The sequence below is a fragment of the Sus scrofa genome, chromosome 16, assembly GCF_054392235.1.
Source record: "Sus scrofa isolate SSC_HxYL_T2T_F1_AM1 chromosome 16, Sscrofa_HxYL_maternal_Yorkshire_Landrace_v2.0, whole genome shotgun sequence".
Classification (NCBI taxonomy): Eukaryota; Metazoa; Chordata; class Mammalia; order Artiodactyla; family Suidae; genus Sus; species Sus scrofa.
In genome coordinates this window covers 42,462,590-42,489,665 of record NC_139398.1, presented here as the reverse complement: position 1 = coordinate 42,489,665, position 27,076 = coordinate 42,462,590, and the positions used below count along the sequence as shown (strand labels likewise).

The window sequence follows — 27,076 nt, the reverse complement described above, 5'->3', positions numbered from 1 at the left end:
AAGCACCAGTAAGCAGCTCATCTTTTCCACTGCATTTTCATTAATTAAAATAATTGCAAGAAATATGGAAACAAACTAGGTGTCAGTCGAGGAATGAATGGATTTTTTTAAATGTGGTATTTGTATACAATGGAATATTATTTAACCACGGAAAAGAAGGAAATTCTCCATTTTCAACACATGGATCAACCTGGAGGATATGCTAAGTGAAATAAGCCAGGTTCAGAAAGACAAATTCTATATGATCTCACTTGTATGTAGCATCTAAAAAAGAATTCAGGAGTTCCCATTGTGGCGCAGCATAAACAAGTCCAACTAGGAACCATAAGGTTGCTGGTTCAATCCCTGGCCTTGCTCATGGGTTAAGGATCCAGCGTTGCTGTGAGCTGTGGTGTTTAGGTCACAGACAAGGCACAGATCTGACATTGCTGTGGCTGTGATGTAGGCCAACGGCTGTAGCTCCAATTAGACCCTAGCCTGAGAACCTCCATGTGCCGCAGGTGTAGTGCCCTAAAAGTGAAAGGAAGGAAGGAAGGAAAAGAAAGAAAAGCAAAATAAATAAATAAATAAGAACTCAGAGTAGTGGAAAGGAGAATAATGGTTTCCAGGAGGTGGGAGTGGGGAAATGGGAAGATGTTGGTCAAACTTTCAGATATAAGATGACTAAGTTCTGAGGCTCTAATGTACAACATGGTGATTATAGGTAATAATCCTCTATTGAATACTAAGTTTGCTAAGATAGTAGGTCTTAAGTGTTCTCATCACACACATACGCAAAGGTAACAACATGAGGGGATGGATTGTTAATTAGCTTGACTGTGGTAATCATTTCACAGTGAGTATGTATATCAAAACCCCATGTTGTACACCTTAAATATATACAATTTTTATTTGTCAATTAGTGTTTAGAGCTTTACCTCTAGCATTTAGGAAATAAACATTATATATACTTATTTATAAAATGTTAAATTAATAAAGATATACACACATGCTTTACTAAGACTAAGAAAAATTAAAACATCTTGATTATAAAGAACACAAATGCCATGTTCTCTCAAAATATCTTTCTAACAGTTACAGTGCACCTTTATACTAGTGTCCCATTGTTTTCAGGAACCAAATAAAGTTTTTTTTTCCCCCTAGGATTTTTCACAATTTTTAATAGAGTAGAAATTAGAGGTAAGATTCATTTTCAGAAAAGTGAATATTGCTTTGCAATGAGCAGACGCCCCAAGAAATCTTGCTCCTATGGATTTCAGACAAACATCAATGCTGGGAGTTCTATAAATAGAAAAGCCAAGGTAGAATTTTTAGCACAAAGAAAATAGTTGCTCAAGAAATCCCTCATATGTGGTAATTATTCAAAAATTTTAAGATGGTTTAAAATAGCCATGTTCTTGGGAGGAAAAAGCGTGATTCAAGATAAACAATCTGAAATCTTTATTTGTACCTGCAAAGTTAGAGAATTTAGAATTATTCGAGGGGAAGCTTCTGCTTCCTTGTTTGTTTCTTCAAATTTGTCTTTAAAGTGATGCAGCTTCTACACTGCTGAATCACTTTAAATTCCATTTTGTAGATGATGCCAGGGTCAAGTACAAGGAGACCAGATTCCAGATAGAGTGACCAGCAGAGGAGGAAAGGTCAAGCAGACCACAGGGGTGGTCCAGACATCCCAACCCACACATCTGGTAGAATGGAGGGCATCCTTCCATTCGTTCATGCATTCATTCATTCCCAGTCACCACTGAGTACCCAACCAGAGACACTGCTAGGCACTAGGTAAACACGGCTAGGTACAAAGACCACCAGCTAGAGAGTCATAGAGCTTAAAGCCTAGTGAGGCCAGTCAAGCAATAAAGAAGTCAAAGGACAACTGCAAATTAAAACCATAAGCAGTTCAGACCATAAGAAGGATTCTACTCATGAGATGATGCAGAGAGACTTTGAAACTGACGGCACTAATGGCTTGAACCTAGCCGGAACACAGATTGGGATTTGAACCCACAGTTTTAAATTCGAGTTACTCACCCTGTGTCTGGACTCAGCAAGGTTCAGGTTCTTTATGCCTCCGTGCAGAAGGAATTCAGCGAGAGAAAAAGTGATATGCAGGAAACAGATTAATTAGGATAGGTCACTTGTAAGAGCTGCAAGCGGGCGGGAAAAGAAGCTCTGCCTGAAGATCCAGTGAGCCACAGTTTTATCATCCAAGGGGAGTGGGGGGTGAAAGGCCCGCCTCTTCCTTTGCGGGAGTAGTAGCTCCTCCTTAGTATCCGGTGTGGTGTATATTCAAACCAGCTGAAGGGCGGTCTTCAAACTCTTGCCCTTGGTCTGAATCTGAGTGCAGGCCTCAACCCATCCCCCACCCAATGACCTGAAGCAATTCTCGAACCTCCACTAGTTAAGCGAGCCTGCCTTGTTCTGATGGTTTTCTTGAACTTACAGTGGTCTCCCATCATCCCCCAGGTTTCCCTGTTTATGTATGATCCCCTATTGGGACTTCTACAGCCACCTGTGCCTACTCTCTCCCTATCAGTTTGATGGAGGGTAGTGTGGTTGGAAGACATTTTGCCGAGAAAGTTAACTTGTTGCCAGAAAATAAGAGTAGTCAGTCATACTGGTGGTGATGGTTGGGAGTATTCCAGGCAGAGAGAGGCAAAAAGACTTGAGTTGGAGATGAGCTTGGTGTTCGAGAAACTGATAGAAGCTGGTGGGCTGGGACACAGAGTCTGAGGGCGTAAGGCCAAGATGAGGTCAGAGAGGCAGGGGAGAGACAGATGGTATAAGATTTAAGTTATGTAAGGGATTTTGTTTTTTTTGTTGTTGTTGTTGTTCATAAAGTGAAATGAGAAGTTACTGAAGGTTTTAAATAAGAGGGAACTATGATTCCACTTATATTTTCAAAAGATTATTGAGGCTATTTTGCTGAGAACAGAAAGAGGGGAAGAGTGGATGAGGAAGACCTGTGGAGACCTGTTGCCATCATCAAGCTCTACAGGAGGAAGGAGGTGGTCGGGGCCAGGGAGTGGCAATGAGGCCAGAGAGAAATGGATAGACAGGAGCTGTGTGTCAAAGGTGGAAGCAATGAGACTAGGTAAGAGATTCAAGAGGGAGGGTAATAGAAAGGAAAGAATAAAGGATGCTACTTAGGTTTCCGATTTGATGGTGACACTACTTTTGCCAAAGTGGGGCAAAGTAGGTAAGAAATGGGCAGAAGATTTTGATGTGAGATTAAACATCACTGTGTTTTTTTAAATGTACGTATTTCTTTTAGAAAGCAGAATAGGCATAATATAGACAGAATTCCTGCAGAACTCCTCTTTCTCATGCTCTCTTTCTCTCTCTCCAAAATGAACCTGTGAAAAACTACAGATTTAGAACACTTTAAAATGTGGTTTTCATTTGGTAGCAGGTGCCAAATGCAGCCATAATCCCCAGCATAACTTTCTCAGTTCACAGTACCCTTGGTGAAATATTTTTATGGCAACAAGGCCCAAAGAATTAACTAATAGTTTTTTAAATGGTTTAGCCTAAACAAATTAATAAGCATTTTGTTCCAGCAACTTAGTAGCCATTTAAATACACACACACACACACACACACACTCAAACACACACAGAAACACACAAATATGTATACATAAACTGGAAGAAAAACTTTATTCTATTTCATCCTTAAATAACCACAGTTATATATCAAAGGATTGGATGTATCTGCCTCTTGGGCTCTACACTGCTTCTCAAAACCTTAGAATCAGATTGCACCTTGTCACCTTAATTTCCTCATGTATATTGACTTCTGCATATGACTTGGTTTCTATCACAGCAACTACAGAAAACTCAGTTTCTCAGATATGACATCCTTAAAACAAATGTAGTACAATTTAATGTTGAAAATGTGAATGTCCTTACATTAATAATTTGCCTGGGTCTGACAGATATTAAGTTTTGCTGTGTTGTCCTTGAAATTTAAAATATCCTGCTGTGACCTTTTGAGTTCCCTGAGGTATCCTGGGGCCCTTTAGCAAATAGTGTGGGAAATATGGCTTTCATGGGTTGCAAGGTAAACTTCAACCCGTGTTCTCAGATCAAACCACCTTCATGGAAGGCATTAGCACAATCTAGATCTTTCCTCGGATTGTTATTTCAAAAGTCATGTAAATAAATGCATTATTTCATCAGTATTTCTCAGAGTTTTATGCAAATGAAGCTTTTTCAAAACTGACTTTTACTCATATGTATGCTGAAACTTAAAAAAGAAAAAAGTTAACTAATCTATTTGGAAGCTTTCTAAAATACTCCCCTAAACTATATCTGAAATACTTTCTAAAATACTCCTCTGCTCTCTTAAAGAGAGACTGTAAATATAAATTAAGCTACTTTGACTCAATGTTACCAACAGAGACTCCTCTCCCCACCTTTGTCTTTGTCATTGTCTCTCCCTGGAACTCTCTCTCCCCTTCAGTCACACGCAGAAGATCCACAGGCTGCCTTGTGTATCACCCCATCTTCCAAGGAAGAGTCTGTTCACCAACACAGTATGTCTTGGCCTGAAAAGGTACATATTGGGTTTACTGAAGAAGGAAATGATAAGTTAGGACCAATGAGGCCACACAATGGCTGAAATAATAAAACACTAGTTATAGAGCAGGGATTTGAGATAGCTATCTTGTTATCTGAGAAAGTTTTAACTCTTTTCATGTTGGGAGTGTATTCTGAAGATCTGATATCACCTATATGTGAACTATGAGAAATAAGGCCTTTCCTTATATTTATAAGATGATGTTAAATTGGCACAGTGAGGGCTCATGATGAAGAGTCCCCAGTGAGAAAGACAAAGGTGGGGAGAGGAGTCTCCCATGAGCTCTTGGTCCATTACATTGTTCATTTGTTTATGCTCTCAAATTTTATTTGAAGGTAGAGTTCCAGAAGCTCCTACCTCCAAAATGTGAATCACTTCCATGAAATGACAATGGGGTAGAATCACATTTTCAGTAATATGCAGTGGATTCAAAAATTTAAACCAATACAGGGGCTGTGTGGAGTGGTTCTGTGCCTCCAAGAAGGCAGACCTTCACAGTACACAGCCATTCTCTGGGTGGCCTTTCTGCACGTACCATGTAACTGGTGCATGTAGAAGAGATCTGATAGCACTGACCATTCCCATATTAACATGGCTATTGGGGATAGCAGCTCACATCACTACTTTAATTGGATGCCTAAGAATGGTTAACTTAGAGCAAGAACACAAGCCATGTTCTTGGATAATGTCACAATGAGTTGTCTCTACTGTATTTTAAAATCCTCCTGTGGAGTTCCCTGGTGGCTCAGAGAGTTAAGGATATGGCATTGTCACTGCTGTAGCATGGGTTTGATCTCTGGCCTGGGAAATTCCACATGCTTTGGAGGCAGCCAAGAAGAAGAGGAGGAGGAAGAAGAAAAATATAAAATAAAATCCACCTGTAATTGTTAATTTCATATATCAACTTGGCAAGGATATGGCACATAGTTGTTTGGTCAAACACCAGTTTAGGTGTTGTCGTGAAGGTATTTTTAGGTGCGATTACATTTAAATCAGTAGGCTTTGAATAAAGTAGATTGCCCTCCATAACATGGATGGACTTTATCCAATCAGCTGAAGGCCTTAGAGAAAAGACTGAGGTTCCCAAAAGAGAAAATAATTCTGCCTTAGTCTACCTTTGGATGTGATAATGCAATGTTGACTATTTCCTGGGTCAACAGCCTGCCAACCTGCCTTGCAGATTTTGGACTTATCCAGCCCCAAAATCTCATGAGTCAATTCCTTAAAATAGACATAAAATAGATGATAGATGATAGATAGATGATAGATAGATAGATAGATAAAGAGATATATTTCCTCTTGGTTCTGTTTCTCCAAAGGCCCCTGACTAATACACCACCAAGCTGCCATTAGTAGCTAGCTTCTCCCTCTGGTTCAGTCAGGATTTTCCTTTCCAAATATAGAAGTGAAAGGACCACAAGTCTTTAAAATTTGACCTTTAGCCATCCTCCCTCCTGGGTTAATTCTATTCCAAAATAGCATGGTATTTATTTAAAGTAAATCAAATCAAATTGGAACAGTAATACTGCACCCACAGTGCCCTCTAGGATATGTAAGTTTATTAATCCATCCTAAGACAAAGAGAGAAGCTCTTCCAGTTTCCACTAATAATGCCACTCCCATCATATCTCATGTGTGATGATTAAGTTAAAACAAGGCCTTTAGACTGGGCCCTAATCCAATAGGACTGGTGTCTTTGTAAGAAGAGGAAATCTGGACACAGAGAAACATTAGATGTTGATGCACCCAGAGGCTAGACTGTGCATGAACTCATGAGAAGGAATAGTCTGTAAGCCAAGGAGAGTGGCCTCAGGAGAAACCAAACCTGCCAACACCTTGCCCTCAGACTTCCAGTCTCCAGAACAGTAAGAAAATAAGTTTCTGTTGTTTAAGGTACCCAATCTATAGTATTTTGTTAGGGCAGCCCTAGCAAACTAATACAGTAGGACATCAAAAGTCCTGTTTAAAACTCTCCTTCCATAAAGCAAAAAATACACCCTCTTGCTGCTGCTTTTTTTTTTTTTCCTACAAAAGTTATGGTATTTTTCTGTTAGAGTCCTGACAGTCTTTTTAGATGGTAGACTATGGAGTCAGGTAAATATGGTCTTTTCATTCTTTGATTATATTTCTTTAGAATAATGAGGGAGGAGTTCCCGTTGTGGCTCCATGGGCTAAGGATCCAGCATTGTCTCTGTGAGGATGTGGGTTCGATCCCTGGCCTCACTCAATGGGTTCAAGATCTGGCATTGCCATAAGCTGCAGTGTAGATCACAGATGCAGGATGCTGTGGCTGTGGCATAGGCCCCAGCTGTAGCTCCAATTTGACCTCTAGCCTGCTGCTAGAGGTCCATATGCTGCAGGTGCGGCAGGGAAAAAAAAAAAAAAAAAAAAGAAGAAGAATGAGGAAAGAATGAGGAAAAAGAGAAATGTGGAAAGAAGGGGATAATGCCCAGTTCCAAAAAGTTCTGGAGTCACCCACAGAAATGTTGTACATGACATATAGCAGTAAATTGACCAAAGGGAGATGGAGATTATGTTGATGAGGAGGAGGGGTGGAAAGAGAAAATAAAAGTAAGATAAAGTAAGATAAATAAGATAAAGGTGGGACAGGGAAGCAATAACTCATCATCATTTGAAAAACTTGAATTAGTTTTGTTTGGTTTTGTGTCAGACCAGCAATTGAGGTCCTATTTTTTCTTCCTAAAATATAACCATCAGTTTCGTTATAGAACTTCAAACCATGTGAGTAAATGGTTGGGTGAATTTCATTTAATCACATAAGAGTTTATGCTGAAATTTACTTCAGGCAGAAAAGTTAGAAGCACAAGGATATGTCAAATTCTCCAGTGACTTATGATAAATTCTTAGAGTGTGAAACTATTCCTCTCTGTTGTTTGTAGATAAGGGCTGTTCAAAGTGGTCTGTGCATTTGAGAAATAAAGTGAATGGAAATTTTCTCTAAGTAGGGCATATTTCTGATGACTAAGATTAGTACATTATGTCTACTCCAAACTAAGTCAATAATGGATTGTTCCCAGATAAGCACACAAAAATGGGTTATAAGTAACTGAGAGCTGAAATAGCAGACATAAATTTATTAATTTAGCTCACTATAGAACTGGTCCAAAGAAACCAAAAAACCTCCCAAAAGACCCCCCAAATACCTGAGAAGGATAGCATGACTTTCATCAAGTGATCACATTAAGGTCATTAATAATTGCAGGAGATGACTAACCCATTCATAGTTTCTGTGGAACAGCAAACAGTGTAGTATCTGAATTGCATAGTGTCGTTTATCTTTCAATTTTTTTTTCACGATCCAAGTGAAAAATTGAGTACTCATTACATGAGAAGAAAATCAAGCTAGAGAATGTCATAAATTTATAGAGAGCTCTATTGGAAAACACATCTTGAAAGTGACACAGCTATGACTGATGAGAAAAATCTCTTGCATTTATAGCAGTTTTTCATTAAAGATTTTAAACCTTGTGATTTTGTTTTAAACAAAGTGCCACTGTTTTTCAAAAGGTCTCAGAGAAGTTTGAACAGCAATTTCCAAATTCCAGAGAAACTGAATGCAAACACTATTATATCTGGAATTGAAATGAGCGTATTTTGCCTCCTTCCCAGGAGAACTGAAGACAGGAGGGCCGAGCATTTCTTTGTATTTTAAACTATAAACACTTGAAAATGCTAGGGCTTTCCAAAGTATAGGTAAAACTATAAGAAGGAAGTTAAGAAAATCACAACCTCCCTCTTGTGAAAATGATAATTATAGCTTAATTGATAATTATAGCTTAATTGAAACTCTTTCTCTTAGAATGTATAAGATGCTAATGACAATAAAAGTTGGATGGACTAGATTCTTGGAGTAGAAGGTGGGCCAGAGATGAAAACAGAAATTCTCTCTCAAGAATATTGTTCCTTCAGGAAATATTTTGTTTTGTAAAAACATATGGCTATGCTACTTCCTACTAATGGTATCGTTAATAACACTGAGGAGAAATCCATTCTCCAGAATGTAAAACCAAGCATCCAGATGATGAGTCAAAACCTTTGCTCTGATGCGCTGTCTCGTCTATTGTGCCCTTTGCTGATAAACTCACACAGGTTGTCCCATATCTCTACGCACCAATATTTAAATGGTCAATGCAGAAAGTCTCTTGTCCAAATATTTACTAAGCTGAGGAAAGTAAACAGAGTGTATAAGAAAATTCTCTTACAGTTAAAAAAAAAAAAAGGTACTTCATTGAAATATTTATTGCTCTGAATCATCTGTAAAAATGCCTTCCATTTCAATAGTTATTTATCTCTTTTAGGGCTGCACTGGTGGCATATGGAGGTTCCCAGGCTAGGGGTCCAGTCAGAGCTGTAGCCGCTGGCCTACGCCATAGCCACAGCAATGCCAGAGCCAAGCCACATCTACAACCTACACCATACTTCACAGCAATGTGAGATCCTTAACCCACTGAGCAAGGCCAGGTATAGAACCCATGTCCTCATGGATGCTAGTCAGGTTTGTTAACCGCTGAGCCATGATGGGAACTTCTCGATAGCTATTTAGACCTTGCAGTTCTTTTTTCTTATTTCAACAGCAAGGCACATGTTCCATAAACTCTGATGATGTAAAGAAACTTCTCTGTCAGTTTCCTTGATTTTTTTTATTCAATCATGTCCTATCAGATCAAGGTAAGACTGCTTCCCTGAAGTTAGGGCCCTCATTAAGAAAAGTAACCAAGTGTTGGCTGGAGGGTATGTTCAGACATCAAAGCCACAAGGATCCCCAGGTGAATGCAAGACAATTCCCTCCATAACTTCTTCACTTGGGATATGTGCACAGCTTTCATCTCAAATTCATTTGAGATTATCTCTTCAAATCATAAAATTTAGAATAAAAACCAAAAGTAATGCATTGTCTTCATCAAAGTAGACATATTCTCCAATTGGGATCCCCTGCTCTTCTGTCAAATTAGGGCTGGAAGCACCTATAGAAGTCATCTTGGCCAATGGTTTCCAAAATTTTTAATGTAAAAAAATCTATCAAATGAAGTCTTCTCCCAAACTCTGATCTATAAGATGACCTGGAAGTGGCTTTGTCTTGGTTAAAACAGGAAAGGAGGAAGTCCACCCACCCTGTCTCTCATTCTCACCTGGACCCATTATCACAGCTTCAGAATCATCAAGCTCTGTGCAAAGTATTTTGAAAACAACCGATCTCTTCTTTCATTTTACAGACAAAGACCATTCATTTGCTCCCCTGGTGAGAGGATCAGAGCCCACATCTATTGAACACATCGATTAAACAGCTGGGTTCTTTTTATTACCCTACCCCTTTTTATTTTTTCCTATTTTCTTCTGGTTATTATTTCCCCACAGTGCAATTGAGTTGGTTACCTCTAGGGGTCTGTTCCACACACCTGGGGAACCTGGGAGTAGGGGGAGAGTTGGGGCGTGTGAACAGAATAGAAGAGAAAAACGTAAAATGTACCTCACGCATAAGATTCAGCCACCCAAAGGTAAATTATAGAAAGAGGACACTAAATTAGGATAGAAGAAACTCAGAAGAGCAATAGTCAAACATAGAGTTTCACTTCAAAGTCATCAAAGACTCCAAAAACTTTTAGTTCATGCCCTCAAACCTCTCTTTGGTGTTTAACATTATAATAAATAAAACTCAGAAATAGGAGATAATCTTTTCAAGCCAATACGCACACACTAGACAAAGAGGTAGAGCTTACTGCCACCACTCTACCTGAAAAATACAAAAGAAAGTCCACATTACATGAAGGAAGAACCAGCAGAAAGATTTCACAGTCTTTGCACAGCTTTGTTCCCTAGAACAGGCAAAGTTTCTATGATTCCAATTCAGTTTGCTGTGAGCAAATACAATATTGTAAGAAATCTTTTACTTGGGGAGAAACTAAGCTCTCTGAGGGCTTTTATAATTTCTTATAATTTGTGATCATTTTTGGTGCTAGGTAGTTTCATCATAAGCATCTTTGCCATAGATATCTTTGTTGGGATCATTTTTTACTGCATAACTAATTGCCATAAGATCATTTAACTGTAAAAGAGAAAATGACTCTTTGATAAAGTCCTTTCTCCATTGACGCAGTGCTCCCGTTTTCATATTACACAAATCTGAGCCCTCATAATGGTCTCTACCGTGATGAGTAGACATGGTGATCTCATAATAGTGGATAACAATCCCATATATCAAGTTGATAGGAAGCACAGTGAGAAAACTTACTGGAAGTGTGAAATAAGAGAATGTAAAGCCAGACCGCATACCTTACAAGAAAATGATAACATATCAGTTTGCAAATCCTTCAGTTGATTTGAAGGTGCAGAGTTGAACTCACATTTCCTGTAGGACTTTGGAACATCCATCACCAGACATGCGACAACATGCCAAGAATAAACAATAGTGTAAAGGCTCCAACTAAGCAACACAAAGCTCAGTTACAAACTTGCATGCTGGTGTTTGGAAAGTGATACCTTACTTAATGAAGGAAGAACTTTTAACAGAAAGGAAAAATATGATGCTGAACAGGGAGATGAATTGACAAGCAAAAATATATATACACAAAGTACGATGAATGAAGAAAACAATTTGGAAGACAAGGGCTTAGGTACAAAAATTTAGTTATTTGCATAGTATTAACATAAATCTACATACATTTAAAATATATTCAAATATTTTGTATTTTGCAGTAAAGTGTTTTTAGTTTGGTTATCCACTTTTTAAGTTCCAGAATGTCCTTTTTAATGACCTTCTTTTATTTTTCATTATCTTTCACACAAAATGAGCAAAAATGTTTTGCTCTTTCACTAAAGCAAAATGCTTATAGTGAAAATACCAGACTTCATTCTTCTTCTTCTTTTTTTTTTTTTTTTTTTTTTTTTTTGCTGCCACCTCAGCTGCCACCTCAGCATGTGGACATTCCCGGGCTAGGGATTGAAATTGGAGCTGCACCTGCCAGCCAGCACCATAGCCACAGCAATGCCAGATCCAAGCTACATCTGTGACCTACACCACAGCTCATGGCAACGCCAGATCCTTGACTCACTGCGTGAGGCCAGGGCTCAAACCCACATCCTCATGGATACTAGCAGGGTTCATAACCCATTCAGTCAACATGGGAAGTCCGACCCCATCACTCTTACATACTCCACGCCAGGCATGTAAAATTCAATAATCATCCTTAGAGTGACAAGAATCTATCCACTGCTGTCTCTGAATGCCAAACCTTTCCTTTCAAAAATTGGTTGCTGAACTGATCCATTTGTCACTATTCTCTTAATATTTCCTTTTTTTGTGCTCTCTACAGCAAACTCTCAAGATATACAGAGATATGTGCCCATACAACAACCCAGGGAGGTCTCTGCAGGTACACAGGGATAAACAGCTCAGCCCAGGAATGCTGGACCTAACCCTACTCATGCACAACTGTGCACACAACCCACACACACTCATACACTCACACACAGTCTTAGTTTCAGAACATTTGTGGAAATAATGCTTTCCCAAGGTTTACTTGTTCAGGAGAACAACTGTAATGCATTTTAAAATATGAAACATAGCAAAATTTTTTCCTGAACTAGTGGCTAAGAAAATGATAAATATAAGGTATAACACTGCATTAGAAATTCAACTCATGCAACCCTGGGTAAGATAAAAAAATCAGTCTTGAGAAACCATACACATTTTTCAAATTTTCCTTTTCAATGCACTGCAAATAATCCATTTTCAATATACAACAAATAATACCTCATTAGGGGAAATAAAAAGAAGAGAAGAAAGGTGTACAAGTAGGAGTTGGAGAAACTACATAGATAAAAACTTTAAAAAATACAATCATTTCTCTTCTACCCTCTCTGTAAAATCCAATCAGCCAATAAAAAGTGAATGGTTTTAAAGTGGAAAGTAGATTGTAAAAGAAGTATCTCTATTATTACTTTCGAAACTTCCAGCCTCCCATATTTATTTCTCTGATGTGAACGCTACTATGACAGACACAGCAATAACACTTGCAGAATATAATAGAGACACCGAGTGAAATAATGAAATTGCATGCAAATAGAATGTCCCCACCAAAGGAAAGTGTCAGGTGAACGGTGACAAACACCAGAATACTGCTGGCATTTAGGGATTAGGATAATATGGAAAAATAGTGAGGCAAGCAGGAAAAAAAAAAAAAATAGGTTAGGTAAATGTGTCCTAGAGAAAGGCTTGTCTGGAAATTTTACATTACTCTTTTCATTTTTCTAAACTACGAATACATGGTGGTTTGACTGGGAAAATGTGTGTGCATATTTTTAATAGGAGGCACTGGTCTACCATGGAAACGACCCATCAGGGAACATAGAAGAAAAGACCAGCTATACAGTTAAAATGACCTCAGTGGAGGCTGACACAACGCAGAGGTGAGAATTCGCTGTGGTCTGTCACGGGTGCCCACTGAGCACTTCCAGAGGACTCTACCCCCACCCCTTACTGGGTAGTGCCTACATCAAAGGCTCCTGAATGGTCTTTCTGGGGGATATTTAAGCAAATGAGAAAAATGTGAAAATAAATATTCAACCTGACTGGAGGGCAGGGAGGTAAAGAATTTGTGTGCTAATTCCAAGCTGAGTTGTTCTGGCTCTGTGACTTTGGGCAAGTCTGTGCACCCCCTTATTTTATCTGTGATGACAATATACTCCGGAACATCAATACAAGGCACAGGATGCAAAGGATTTCTTTCTGAGATGCCCATCTCCCAACTTCCCTTTCTTCTCAAGGGCTGCCTGGAATTCTCTGGGCATCGATTCAGGGACACACGTGTTTGCACACTGGTATTCACAAGGTTTTATAGAATTTATTAGAATCCTTAACTAAGACTCATAACAAATAAAAGGATTTGCTTGATAAATATAAAACTAATATAGAGCCCTCATATTTAAGATCCTTTCAAGTACATTTTCATAAGCTACAAGACAAGATTTAAGTAGTTGATTCCTTTTTCAGAGCGAACTGATCAGTGTGCTCTCTCCAGAGTCAGGGGCGGCATGACTAGGCCCTACTATGGACCTAATTTCTTTTTACTTCTACTTTCTCTTTAGATATTGTTTTTCTTATGGTTCCAGAGGGCTTTTCTCTTATCTTTACCAAATACTTTTAACAGCACTCAGCCATTTATGTGTTGTGTGTGTATGTATTGGACCAACACCGGTATTTTCTTACATTTTTCCTGTGTTATGACATTTCTGTTTTTTTATCTTGTAACTATTTATGCCATTTTCTGTTCTCAGCTTGAAAATAATGCTTGGGCTCTGCTCACCATTTCTATTGAGAAGCATGAAACTCACTTGCCCTGGAGTTACACACACAGTCATAGATCTGTGACCAAAACCCATCCGCTGGAGAATGGAATGCTTCTGGGGTTTTCTTCCCAAGTAATTCTTAGCATGGCTGAAGGCTCTAGTTGTCCCTAAAGAAATTCTGTCATCTGGGCTCTGGCAAAGGGCCTCTGTGAAAACACACCCCCAAGGAAACAAACCTGTTCTGCAGGAACTTTCTGGTTTCAGTGGTTTTGAATATCCCTGTCACAGCTCAGAGACAGTAGCAACGGGACACAGCAGCCATTCTTTGTACCTCAAACTCCTCTATCTGGGCTTTGCTTATAAAATAAAATGCTGAAATCCATAAAATGCTGTAACATTTGAGTTATTTTTAATCTACCACTGGGCTGTGCAGAATAAAAATACAGGCAGTGATGAGGCAACATACAATAAAACAGTATTTTATTGCTATAAAACTAGCCTATGTGAGCCTCACTCTAAAGTCTGTAACTTTAGAAAATCAACAACAAAGTATACTACGGAAACTCCCTCTTTTACATAATCCTCTTCCTTAGTTAGCGATTTACTCTTAAATATGTAATATTACATACAACTGGGGGAACTGTTATAATTTGTATGGATGCCCTAATATGATGAGTATACTGTTTCTCAATCTTACTTTTTTTTAGCCTTATTTGCCACCAGATATATATTTCATGTTTCTCTGAAGTCTGTACTATTGTCACGTTTAATTGTAACACAACTGTTTTTCTCACTTTAGAATGGGATTCCATTTTGTGACTCCATTTCTGAGTTAACCTTAGTTAATATAGAATCAGGCGTTCATTAAGCATAAAAGAATTATTATTCAGTCCATGGCTCTGATGAAGATTGAGAAGCACAAACAACAAAACAAAGCAATAATAACAACAATGAAACAATGATAAAGGGCACTAAAAGATTTATTTTTAGCGGTGCGCCCGCTGCAACAGACTCCCTTCCTGGTGTTTCATGGTGGCAACACCACACTGACCCATTTGTACTAAGATCCCTTGGCCCCCAAAACAGTAGCAAGAAATGACCTTGATTCAACTCTAGAGCACCTAACAAAGACTAACATTTGAGAGGGAAACTGAAGGAGCCCATAGTACACACTTGTCTTTCAAAACTCACCTAAATTTGAATCAAGATACTTGAAGTATTAGCTTCATTCATATTTCAGCGGAGTTAATTTCTATTGCTGAGCTTAATGTCATGTGAAATGATATGAGACCTGGTAAAGATGGTTCAACCAATATCCTCTGTCAGTCCAGTCAAGAAATCCTGTGTCACTCACCTAGGCTTCTTCAGTGTGGCCATTTTCCTGGGCGTGACAATGCAGGCAAAGTTCTCTTCCCATTATCTTCAACAGGAACTGAGGTGAACGCAGACACATTGTTAGACAGCTCATCCATGGAGCTCATCCATGGAGTAAATAAATGATATTGTCTATCATTTTTGCAACAAGATTTTGACTGGAATTGAGAATACTTGGAAATATTTTCAAGTCTTTAATACAGTCAAGAATCCCTTCCCTAAAAACATAGCTCAAAGAATTTATCCTCAGAATCTATAGAAAACTATTAATTTCAGGTGGATAAAAGAGTTAAAAGCAAAATAAAATGACAAAGTCATCTTAAAAACCTAAAAGAGGAGTTCCTGTTGTGGTGCAGTGGTTAACGAATCCGACTAGGAACCATGAGGTTCCGGGTTCGATCCCTGGCCTTGCTCAGTGGGTTAACGTTCCGGCGTTGCCGTGAGCTGTGGTGTAGGCTGCAGACGTGGCTCGGATCTTGCGTTGCTGTGGCTCTGGTGCAGGCCGGTGGCTACGGCTCCAATTCAACCCCTAGCCTGGAAACCTCCATATGCCGCGGGAGCGGCCCAAGAAATAGCAAAAAAAAAAAAAAAGAACCTAAAAGAAATTGGAGTTCCTGTCATAGCTCAGCGGTTAGCAAACCCGACTAGCATCCACAAGGACATGGGTTCAATCCCTGGCCTCGCTCAGTGGGTTAAGGATCTGGCATTGCCATGAGCTGTGGTGTAGGTTGCAGATGTGGAGTTAATTCCCCTAGCCTGGGAACTTCCATATGCCCAGGGTATGGCCCTAAAAAGAAAAAAAAAAAAAAAAAAAAAAGAAATTATGTACAAATGTTTATTTGATACTTGGATAGAGAAAGACTGGAAAAATCATATGGAAAGCTATTAATAGATTTAACTTCATAAATATTGGAACTTCTATATTTCAACATAATAGACAATATTAAACATTCATCAAAAAGCTGGTAAAATATTTGCAACCAAATGACATTTTTAATAATCCTAAATTATAAATAGGTAATGAAATAAAAATAGCAATAATAATTCAGTAATTCAATATGTAAAGATATAAACAGAACATTTATGAAAGCATAAAACCAAAAATCTCACAAAAAATAAGAAACAAATCAACTTCTAGTTCCCAGAAGATGGAGTAGATATATTTTCCCTAGTCCTCTATGAAGCACAGCTGAAAACCCTAAATATTCTATTAAAAACACATTTAAGTCTACGAAAGGTACAGACTTGCTAGAGTACCGAGTATCCAAGGGACAAAACAGTGGTGGTTGGCTGGATTTTTTTTTGTTTTTTTTCCCTTATATATTCCAGACTTGGAGTTGAAGAAGCCAGCAACCCAGAAATATGAACAGAGACAGGCAACTGAAGCCCCAACAAAAGCCAGCTCTCTCTAGCCAAAGGACCAAGAAAGGGGGCAGCCTAGCAAAAAGAGTTGTTTTAGACAATAAACAGTTTTTTCTATCTAAGCATCACAGAACACACACACCAAAAAAACCCCAAAACCAACTGGCTCAATTCCTGTCCACTCCAGTAAAGGCCTAGTGGAGAGTCTATTTCCATTCCCACTGCACTGGTGGAAATGGTGTGGTGTCAGAGGATACATAGTTGGCAGGACTGTCATCATTCTCCAGGGGAATAAAGACAATCTTCCTCTGTGGTTTTAGGGGCGGCCTTTTTGGGAGCAGTTACAAGGCTCTTCTGCCTCTGCTAGTCCAGGAGGTACCTGTGGAAGCCAGTGTGGAGCCAGAACCCCCTTCCATCCAACAGCCAGTAGAGGACCCCTTGCGCAGGTGTCTATGAGGCTGAGTGGGGAACCTGGACTTCTACCCAACCAGGCAGTTCTGAGATGATAAACCAGCATTTTCATCACATGCTCAAGGAACCCAGGACCTAAAGATGTTTAAACCACAGCAACAGCCTCCATGATAACAATTACTTATTAACCCCTTATGCTGGCTAACTTTTTCAAGGAGTTTCTTCCTGGCTGGAGTTAAGATGAGACTTGGTTGACAAGTTAGAATGAAGAGGTAATCATTTCAGAGGATGTACATTTTATCATTTAAATTCCTGGTGACAGAGTTGATATATGGTGGCCAGGTAGCTGGTGAACAGTTAGTGAGAAAACCCCATGACAGAGTGGCTAAGGATGGAAGAACATGCAAATGTTGACATGAAAATCATTCATGTTTCAATGCAGTACCTGCCCCAATGCAAGTGTGAAAAATGCGGAAATGGGTGAGTTCCATATCTGAGTAAAACCATGTATGACACAGAAACAGCACATGTCAGCAGCCAGGAAGTGAAGGTGACCTGTTTCATGAACAATCCACAGAAATCCTGAGTCTGGCTGTGGATTTCCATAAGGTGCTGACCTTGGTATTTAAGCCAGTCATATCAAATAGATATCATATTAACCAAGGCAGGAGAAGGCAATAAAATATTTGTTAAAACCCTTTCAAAGCAGGTGGGACCCCACAATCTCTGTGCTTCACAGATCCAAGTCATCATGATTTGCTTTAATTATTCCAGATTCACAAGTAAAATGGCTCAGCTATTGCTTCCAGCAATTGGGGCTACAAGTACTAGTATACTTAGCAGAGGTTCTAGATTAATTGGGTTGTGAAACCATGGCTTCTTGATACCCTGCAGTTTCTTTTCCCATTGCCACATAATTCTAGTCTGTACACGATATTTTTTGTGGCATTTTAGGCAATTGGCATGTTGCTGCCAACTGACTGGCGGTAGAGAAGCCCACCTTTGACATTATAAGATGATGCATCAGTGATTAAAAACAAAACAAAAGGTGGTTGATGTTTATTGTAATGGAACAGCACAGACCCTGAGGGCCTTAACTAATTAGTATTCACAAACATATCCTCAGACTGAAACATCCCCTGTCACTGAAAATCATTTGTAACGAGATGAAACATTTTAGCAACAGTTTTTGCAGCAAAAGTAAACAACAGACAAACAAAGAAGGTAGAAATTAAATAATCATAAAATGCTCCCTTGGTTTTGGAATAAAGGTATCATGGACAGCAAATATGTGTTTGTCTATGTAATTTCCTTGCTTGCAGATTTTCAATGATTCTGCAGAATAAATCCAAGCTCCTTAGTTTGGACATAAAGCTCTTTGTTGTCTAGATCTTTTTCCTTCCATTTCCACAATTCTCAGACAATAATCTTTTTAAATGCAATTTTTTTAATTATAGTTGATTTACAGTATTGTGCCAATTTCTGCTGTACAGCAAAGTGATTCAGTCATACATATATATACATTCTTTTTCCTAATGAATTTTTTATTTCAGTTATTGTATTTTGCATCTCTGCTTGCTTAAGTTTTAAATCTTGTATTTCTTTGCTCAGTATTTTCTGTAAACTATCAATCTTTGCCTCCAGTTTATTTCCAATGTCTTGCATCATCTTCAGCATCAACAGTCTACAGTCTTTTTCCCGGAGGCTGAGAATCTCCAGATCACTTAGCTGTTTTTCTGGGTTATTTTCTTTCTCCCTTATCTGAGTTATAGTTCTCTGTCTTTTCATTTGTATAGGTTTTTGGTGTGGTGTCCTTTTTGCAGACAATAGAATTGTAGCCTCTCTTACTTCTGGTGTCTGCCCCCCTTGTGGCTGAAGTTGGTAACAGCGGCCCGGTTGGGGGTGGGCAGGAGGGGGAGCTTGCTATAGGCTTCCTGATGGGAGGGACTGGTTCCTGCTCACTGGTGGGTCGGCTTTTGTTTCTGGATGAGATTAGAGACAGCTGTGTGCCTGGGACAGCATGTTTACTGATGGGTGGGGCTGTGATCCCACCTGGATTATTGTTTGGCCTGAGGTTTCTCAAAGCTGATATGTGGGGCCAGATTTTCCCAAAATCGCCACCTCCAGAGAAAACACACACAGATGAATATTCCCAAGAGCTTTGCCTCCAATGCCCTTCCCCCCAACAAGGAGCCACATTCAACCCGTTTTCCCAGGAGATCCTCCAAGAACTGCAGTCAGATCTGACCCAGATTCCTATGTTTTGCCCTGGGACCCAGTGCACATGAAAGTCTGTGTGTGCCTTTCAAGAATGGGGTCTCCGTTTCCCCCAGTCCCGTAGAGCTCCTGCACACAAGCCCCACTGGCCTTCAATGCCAGATGCTCTGGGGACTCTTTCTCCCAATGCCAGATCCCCAGGTGTGGGGATTTGGCATGGGGATTTGACATGGGGCTCAGAACTCTCACTCCTGTAGGTGAGTCTCTGTGATACCTTTCCTTTCCAGGCTGTGGGCTTCCCACCCAGGAAATATGGGGTTGCTTAAATCGCGTAATCGCCCCTCCTACCTCTTGATGTGGCCTCCTCTTTGTCTTCTGGAGTAGGACACATTTTTGGAAGTTTCCAGTCCTCTCCTCAGCGAGGCCCAGGGTGGGGGGCGGGGGCGGTGGCTTATCATCCTGGGACTTCGCTGGGCCCTTGGTCTGCATGGTCCTTCAGTCTCCCTATATTCTTCTCCCTGTTGAAGGTTGCTCAGCATTTGGTGGTAATATCGTTGTTTCTGTGAGAGAAGTTGAGGTCTAGTCCTTCTATTCTGCCATCTCAATCCTGTCTCCTGCAAGGATCCCAATCATCTGCTCCAGGGCAGCTTGAGCACGTGACTCACTCGCTTCCTGTGATACTTCTCCTGAAGCAAAGTTGGCCTGAAGGGAAGGTGGCGCTCTCTAGCACTTGCTGTCCTCTCCTCAGTGAGGCCCCGGGCAGGGGCGGGGCGGGGCGGGGCGGGGGTGGGGTGGGGGGGATGGGCTTATCATCCAGGGACTTCGCTGGGCCCTTGGTCCGCATTGTCCTTCAGTCTCCCTACATTATTTTTTAGAATATTCTTTCCCATCATGGTCTAACCCGGGAGATTAGATGTAGTTCCCTGTGCTATACAGTAGGAACTTACTGTCTCAGACAGTAATCTTATGTCCAACCCATGAAGAAATACTAAGTAGGTCCTGGGCACTCACACCTTTCTTTTTTTTTTTTTTTTTTTTTCTGTCTTTGTCTTTCTAGGGCTGCACCCACGGCATATGGAGGTTCCCAGGCTAGGGGTCTAATTGGAGCTGTTGCTGCCAGCCTATGCCAGAGTCACAGCAACGCCAGATCTGAGCCGCGTCTGTGACCTACAACATAGCTCAGGGCAATGCCGGATCCTTAACACATTGAAACAAGGCCAGGGATCGAACCCGCAACCTCATGGTTCCTAGTCAGATTCATTTCCGCTGCGCCACGATGGGAACTCCCCTTTCTCTTTCTAATCTCTTTGTCTTTACTAACGTGGTTTCTGATTCTTGGAAGGCACACTCCCTACTATTGACCTGAAAGTTTTTCCTTTAGAATTCAATTTCCGGGAGTTCCTGTGGTGGCTCAACTGAAAAGGACCCAACTAGTATCCATGAGGACTCAGGTTTGATCCTTGGCCTCACTCAGTGGGTTAAGCATCTGGTGTTGCTGTGAGCTGTGGTGTAGGTTGCAGACTCGGCTTGGATCCCGTGCTGCTGTGGCTGTGGTGTAGGCCATAGGAGCTACAGCTCCAATCTGACCTCTAGCCTGGGAACTTCCATATGCCACAGGTGTGGCCCTAAAAAGAAGAAAAAAAAATCCATTTCCTGAAACTCTCAAACACACCAAGAATTCTTTTCTTCTGTATCTCTTTGGTGCATATCCATTGTATCATCCCCAATGTATACATTATAATCACCCATATAATAGTCTCCCCTCATTAATTCACTTGTTCTTTTAACAAATATTGAGCAGTGAATGTGTGAGGCTTGTCCTACGCACAGGGAATACAGCATTTGTATTAGTCAGGGTCTGAGCTAGAAAGCACTTTCAGTATTGACAACAGAGGGGGTTCAAGGCAGGATACTGGTCACTCAGGTGATGGAGGACATTTGAATCCAAACAGGGCATAACAAAATGGTCCAGAGTTAGTAGTAGCAGTTAATCTGCCCCATAGGAGTGAGCTGGTGCCATGAAGGACAAAGGGCTTCTGCTGGAGAGGCCACCAGAGGAACAAATGGACGGAGAAATACCCTGTCTTCCCCCTTGTCCTGTTCTCCAATCTCCTACCTTGCTTCCCCTTGTCCACGTCCACCTGGAAGGCGGCCAACGCATAAGGAATGCAGTAGGCTCAGCCTCCCCTGCGACGCAAAGCAGCGGAAATGTGCAGATGGATCTGAAGGCCAAAATGCCCAGGATTGGCACAGAGCAAACAAACAAAAAGAAATGTCCCAGTCCTCATGAATACATGAGCATTTCATTGCATTTCCTCTTTGTATTCCTAACTCCTCACGTACTAATGGCATGTGAGAGGTGGCAAGTATACATCCTGAATGCCTTAATTGCTGAATTTAAAAACAGTTCAGAAGAAATCATCTTCATGAGCCCATGGTTCCCTGCACAACTGCCCAGCCACTTCATGAGGAAGTACTTTGGGTGGCAGCTTTATCTCAATATCAAATTCACTTCTGGTGTGACTCTCTGTGAATCTTATTACAGTCCGTATTTTCTGCGATGCTCTGCTTTGGATTTAATAAATCTGACACCATGTCGAGGCTTTATAGTCCTGAGGATTATCAAGGTCACCGTATTCTGGGAGATGTGAATTGTGACCATTTCTGGGTTTTTTTCTGTTGTATTTTGCAGGACATAGCCTGTCCCAACAGCTCCTCTGGCCGATGGTGCACTGAACGGTCTGGGAGTAGAACATTAGATTTACCTTCTGCGGCCTGGGCAGCGGCTAGGGGCCTTGGCACTGATCTTAAGTGCTTCTGGAACAGATATTTCCAGGATTCTGCTGAACTCGTTGGCAAAACCCTGAGTGCTGTGCAACGCATTTAAATTAGCAGCTGTTCTTCCCATTTCTATCAAGATCCTCTCACCAGTGAAGGTCTTTTTCTGGGCCATTAAAAATGCCAAAACTTGTTCAAAACACATAGATTTCATAAACTCTGTGTACAAAGTGATTCAGTTCAGCATTTTGGCATGTTGGTCCTGTGTTTAGAATGTGCCGATGGGTGAGTGAGGGAGACAAAAATCACAGAACAGTTAAGTATCTGAGCTCAAGTTGGCTGGCCTTAGTTCCACCACTCACTGAAAGGTGACCTTGGCCAAATCCTTGTGCCTTTCTGCTCCAGTGTTCCAGTATGTAAAACAGGTATCAACCTCAAAGGTTATTGTCAGTATTAAGTGAAGTAAGTGAGAACAATGCCTTTTATGTAGTGTTAGTGAACATCATCAGAACTTTTATTAATAGTTACTCTTTTTTTTTTTTTGGCTTTTGAGGGCCACATCCCTGGCTTATGGAGGTTGCCAGGCTAGGAGTCTAATCAGAGCTGTAGCTGCCGGCCTACACCACAGCCACAGCAACTCTAGATCCGAGCTGTGTCTTCGACCTACACCATAGATCCTTAACCCACTGAGCGAGACCAGGGATCCAACCCACAACCTCATGGATACTAGTTGGTTTGTTTCTGCTGAGCCACAGCAGGAACTCCAAAAGGTACTCTTATTACTACATTCCTGCAGGCCAAAGATTGAGGTATCTTCCCCTTTGTGTCCCCCTGGGGCACAGCAGAGAACTTATAGCACAGTAACTACTCAAGTGTTTTTTGGAGATATTAAAGTTCAATGAAATGCTTCAAGTTGCTTACTCTATCCTATTAGAAAATGCCCCAGTTTCAGCCCAAGGTCATGTAATTGGGGAAAACCTCTACTGTACACATCATCTCAGTCTTGAGGGTGTCTCCCAGCTACCTTACTCTCTGTCCAGTTGCGTTTCAAGATAATAAGCTCAAAAGGGAAAGTGGAGAAGACGAAGGAGAAAACAGATGCGGAAGGGAAATTCAAAGTGAACAGACAGTAGCCAAAAAAGACACAAATCAAGGCCCCCCCCCCGGACGGTAGCCAAAAAAGACACAAATCAAGGCCCCCCCCCAAAGGAATCAAATTAACAGAGAACTGGACTCATCTCATACTTGCAAACTCTAAAGTGTTTCCACTGCCCTGGGGGCCTCATGTAGGTCCCCTTGCTTAGTAGAAGATCTGCCTCTTCCTTCAGGGCTCAAATCTAATGATTTGTTGGTCCAAGGATGTGTTCCTCCTGGGGCCCACAGGAGTATTTTCAACTCAGAACATAATTCCCTGAGAAGTTTGGGTAGGTATTGCTTAGAGACCCAAAGGTGTGAGCCTACAATGTTCACTCATTAATACCTTCTGCATGGGGTAACTGGCTCATTTACTGGGTATCTGAGTGTCTACTCTGTAGCAGACACAGGACCAAGGCACATGAGACAGATGGATAACTCTAGTGCCTTAGCCTCAGAAGACATGGAGACATCAGTGTAAATGATAGTTATGATTAACTATTATGATAGTTAATTTTAAACAAAAGTCTATATGGGTGTCTTCCTCAAACTCTAACTTTCTCATTCTCTTAACTCTCAGTTAACTGGTCAACTCTTGAATAATTGTTTACTGAATACTTGCTATGTGCTGAAATTTGCAGAATTTGAAGTATAAATAATATTTTTTTTCCCTCCCTGGGTCTTTAAAAAATATTAAGGAGACAAACAAACAAAAACCTCGAAAAGCACTTCTTTACAATACAATACACAATACTGTCTGGAAGGTGTTCTTGGAAGAGGTGGAGCTTACTTAGCTTGGGCGTGCAGATAAGGATTGGAGATTGGTGCCTGGAAGTCAGAGGAAGAGAAACTTCTTAGCAAAGGGAGGAATTTGGGCCCTGAGGAGAGTGGACAAGCTCCTGGTGGGTTGAAGGGACATGAGAAAAAAAAATATGGCTGAATTCAGGGAGATCGTGGGAGATAAGGTTGGATTGATGGAAGGAATCTAGAAATCCCAGAAAAAAAAAATCTAATTAATTAGAGCAGCCAGTGCATACTCTGCCGAGGACCCCATTCTGTACCTTCTGGGTAAACAAAGGGCTGATGAATGAATTACAGGTTTTCCTTGGCAAACTGAACACGCTAGATAGTTTTCTTGTGAAGAGAAGTTGATATCTTGTATCCTGGACTTAATATTTAACTTCCTGTCTTGGCCATCTTTATCCAGTGTCATTCCATGTCACTGCCTTTAAACTTTTTCACTTTGATCTCTCTGTTATTGTGAGGTCTATTGGTGGTTATGTAAAAAATCGTGGTTACCTAGGGTCCTAAATTGTGCTCACGTTGCTCCCTTTTGTCTGCAAGTCTGAAGAGGATGACAGCTTGTCAACAATGTCACAATCCAACCTTTCACCTTCTCACCTTCCAGACTGAGGTTTTTGAAAATATGTTAACACGTATAACTCGGAGGGCAGTTGTTGGGGGGGTGGTGCAGGTATAATTGCAGTTTCAGACACGCTGAGGAAAATGCCTATTTACATGACACATGTTTTTTTAACTTGAATAGCTAGGCAACCTGAAAGAAATAATAGCAGGAGAGTTAGAAAAAAACAAATTACTAAGCAGTTAAACCAAAGCTGAATTTTGTTTATAAAAAGTAGCATGAGAAATGTGTGGGACAGAATCAGGGTTAATATGAATCCTCCAGCAAGGGGGCTGAGAAATGAACTCTCTTGGTTTCAGAGGCTCCCAGAATATGCCCAAGGCCCCTTTGCTGTCTCACTTTCCCTGTTGCTTTTGACCTGGGCTCCTTTCCTCTGTTAGCTGCACAAGGAATGAAAAGCTTCGTGCCTGCCTCCTCATCCCACATCAATTAAAACAAAACCAAACACAAGGCTAATCATTCCTGGTTTTTGGAGGGCTTCCCCAATTGTGTAAAAGGACTTTTAGCTTACAAAGAATCCCTTTCCTCTTTTATTTTTTCCTACAGAAAAAAAAAAAACTAGTCCCATAAACACCCAAAGAAATGAAATAGGCTCATCTCATATGTCAAAGGAAATGTCTGTTTTTGTGAGTAGTCTCCTGGGAATTTCACATTCAGGCTAAAACAGGAAGTTTATGGCTGCTAAGAAGGAGGGTACGGATTGGCGAGAATCAAGGTTACACACTCTCAGGAAAAGAGAGTCTTCGTTTCCTTTCTGTAGCAAAACAACCACAGTCATCCTGACCAGGGCTGGCCAAAGAAAGTGACTTTGGTGCTTTCAGGATCTCCCCTGCTGGGGCCTCCCCCACACCCTTTCTCCAGCCACCGCACAGGCTGTCCGTCCTCCAGGCTCTGTGGTCCCTCATCAGACTCCTCCTGTCATCTGACTGTACTGCTGAAATCCTCACTCTACCATTTGACATGAGAAACAGGTTGTGAGAAACACATATCAAGGGAGTTGTTTTCAAGACAAATTAGGAAACATAGTGAACAACCAGGATCCCAAGTTGAGGTTTAATTATCTTCTTTTTTCCCAGAGGGGATTTCTGGTTGTTGTTTGCAAACTGTCACCATTTTGTATAGTGACTTTGCAAAATAAGGCTTAGATACATTATTTACTCTGTTTATAGTTTGGTACCATTGGGTGAGAAAGGCAGAAATCACTGAGAAGAGTGTCTGCAGCATAAAATAGCACTGCTTTGCCTGCAATATTCTCACATTATATTTCTTAATTTACTCATTCAAAAATATTTGCTTACTCAGGGTGGTGGAATTTTTAAAAATGTTTTTATACTAAAAAGTGGATCATGTATCTGTTGCTCTTTTTTTTTTTTTTTTTTTTTTTTGGTCTTTTTAGGGCCATACCCAAAGTATATGGAGGTTACCAGGCTAGGGGTCGAACTGGAGCTGTAGCTGTTGTCCTACACCACAGCCACAGCAACATCAGATCCTAGCCGAGTCTGTGACCTACACACAACTCATGGCAACACCGGATCTTTAACACAGTGAGAGAGGCCGGGGATTTAACGGGCATCCTCTTGGATGCTAGTCAGATTTGTTTCCTCTGAGCCACAATAGGAACTCCTTTTTTTTTTTTTATCTGTTGCTTTTTGAATGTTTATATGCAGCTTGATATCTTGCCTTATGTCCAATGTATGCAGAGTCCCTTTCACTCTCAACAGTTGAAGGACTCTCTCACAGTGGCAAGAAAGTGGTGGACCTCTTATTCACCAAATTGTTGTATTTCAAATGGTAATAATTGTTATATTACTTGTAATAACAAATGATGACTTCCCCAGAATCATCCTGGTTGGGTAGCAGAAGTGGAGAAGGTATGGAAGAGGTGGAGAAAGACTGTGTTCACTTTTAGTGCAAAGTGGTTGGATTCATTCTTTGTCACTTTTTTTCACTAATACTAGTAAAAATGTATCTTATTTAATTGCAAGATTAAAAAACCTAAACACTAAATGTTTTAACGTTAAATTTATGATATCAAACGTAACATTAGCAAAGAAAAATTGGTGGTGGTAGGTAGAGTATAATGTTCAGGAATGCAAGTTTTATGCAAAAAGCCACAGAAATAATGGTAAGCATAAGTCAGTTCTCCAAACTACAAAGTGTTGCAAGAATTTGAGCAGGAAGACATCATTTATGGCTGGGTAATCCAGAAAATATTCATGTACTTGAGGGTATGCGAGCTTGGCCTTGAATTATGGATAGATTTGCAAAAGGCTGAAACTCAAGGAAAAGGATTCCAAATAATAAATTGCAGAGAGCTATACTGTTCCCCGGCTGCTGCATATTAGAACTAGAAAATTGGCTATGCTGTAAGGCTACACAACTATTAAGAAATATGTATCCCAGAAGTTAACCAGGAAACACATAAAGAATAGAAACCTTCCCAGTTACACGATGGCAAAAATTAAATTAGATGTCACAAAGAAGTAAGTATGT

General features: G+C 40.5%; 1 long non-coding RNA gene across 1 annotated transcript in view; it reads right to left on the bottom strand.

Annotated features, from left to right (window-relative positions):
* The window catches only part of LOC110257237 (uncharacterized), a 175,883-nt gene extending 160,567 nt beyond the window's left edge, over positions 1 to 15,316 (bottom strand). Inside the window, exons 1-2 of the long non-coding RNA XR_014831281.1 lie at positions 15,239 to 15,316; positions 4,415 to 4,546 (exon numbers count right to left, since the gene is read on the bottom strand). This is a non-coding gene — a long non-coding RNA (uncharacterized LOC110257237). The remainder of the gene's footprint in view (positions 1 to 4,414; positions 4,547 to 15,238) is intronic.
* Between the last annotated feature and the right edge of the window lie 11,760 nt (positions 15,317 to 27,076).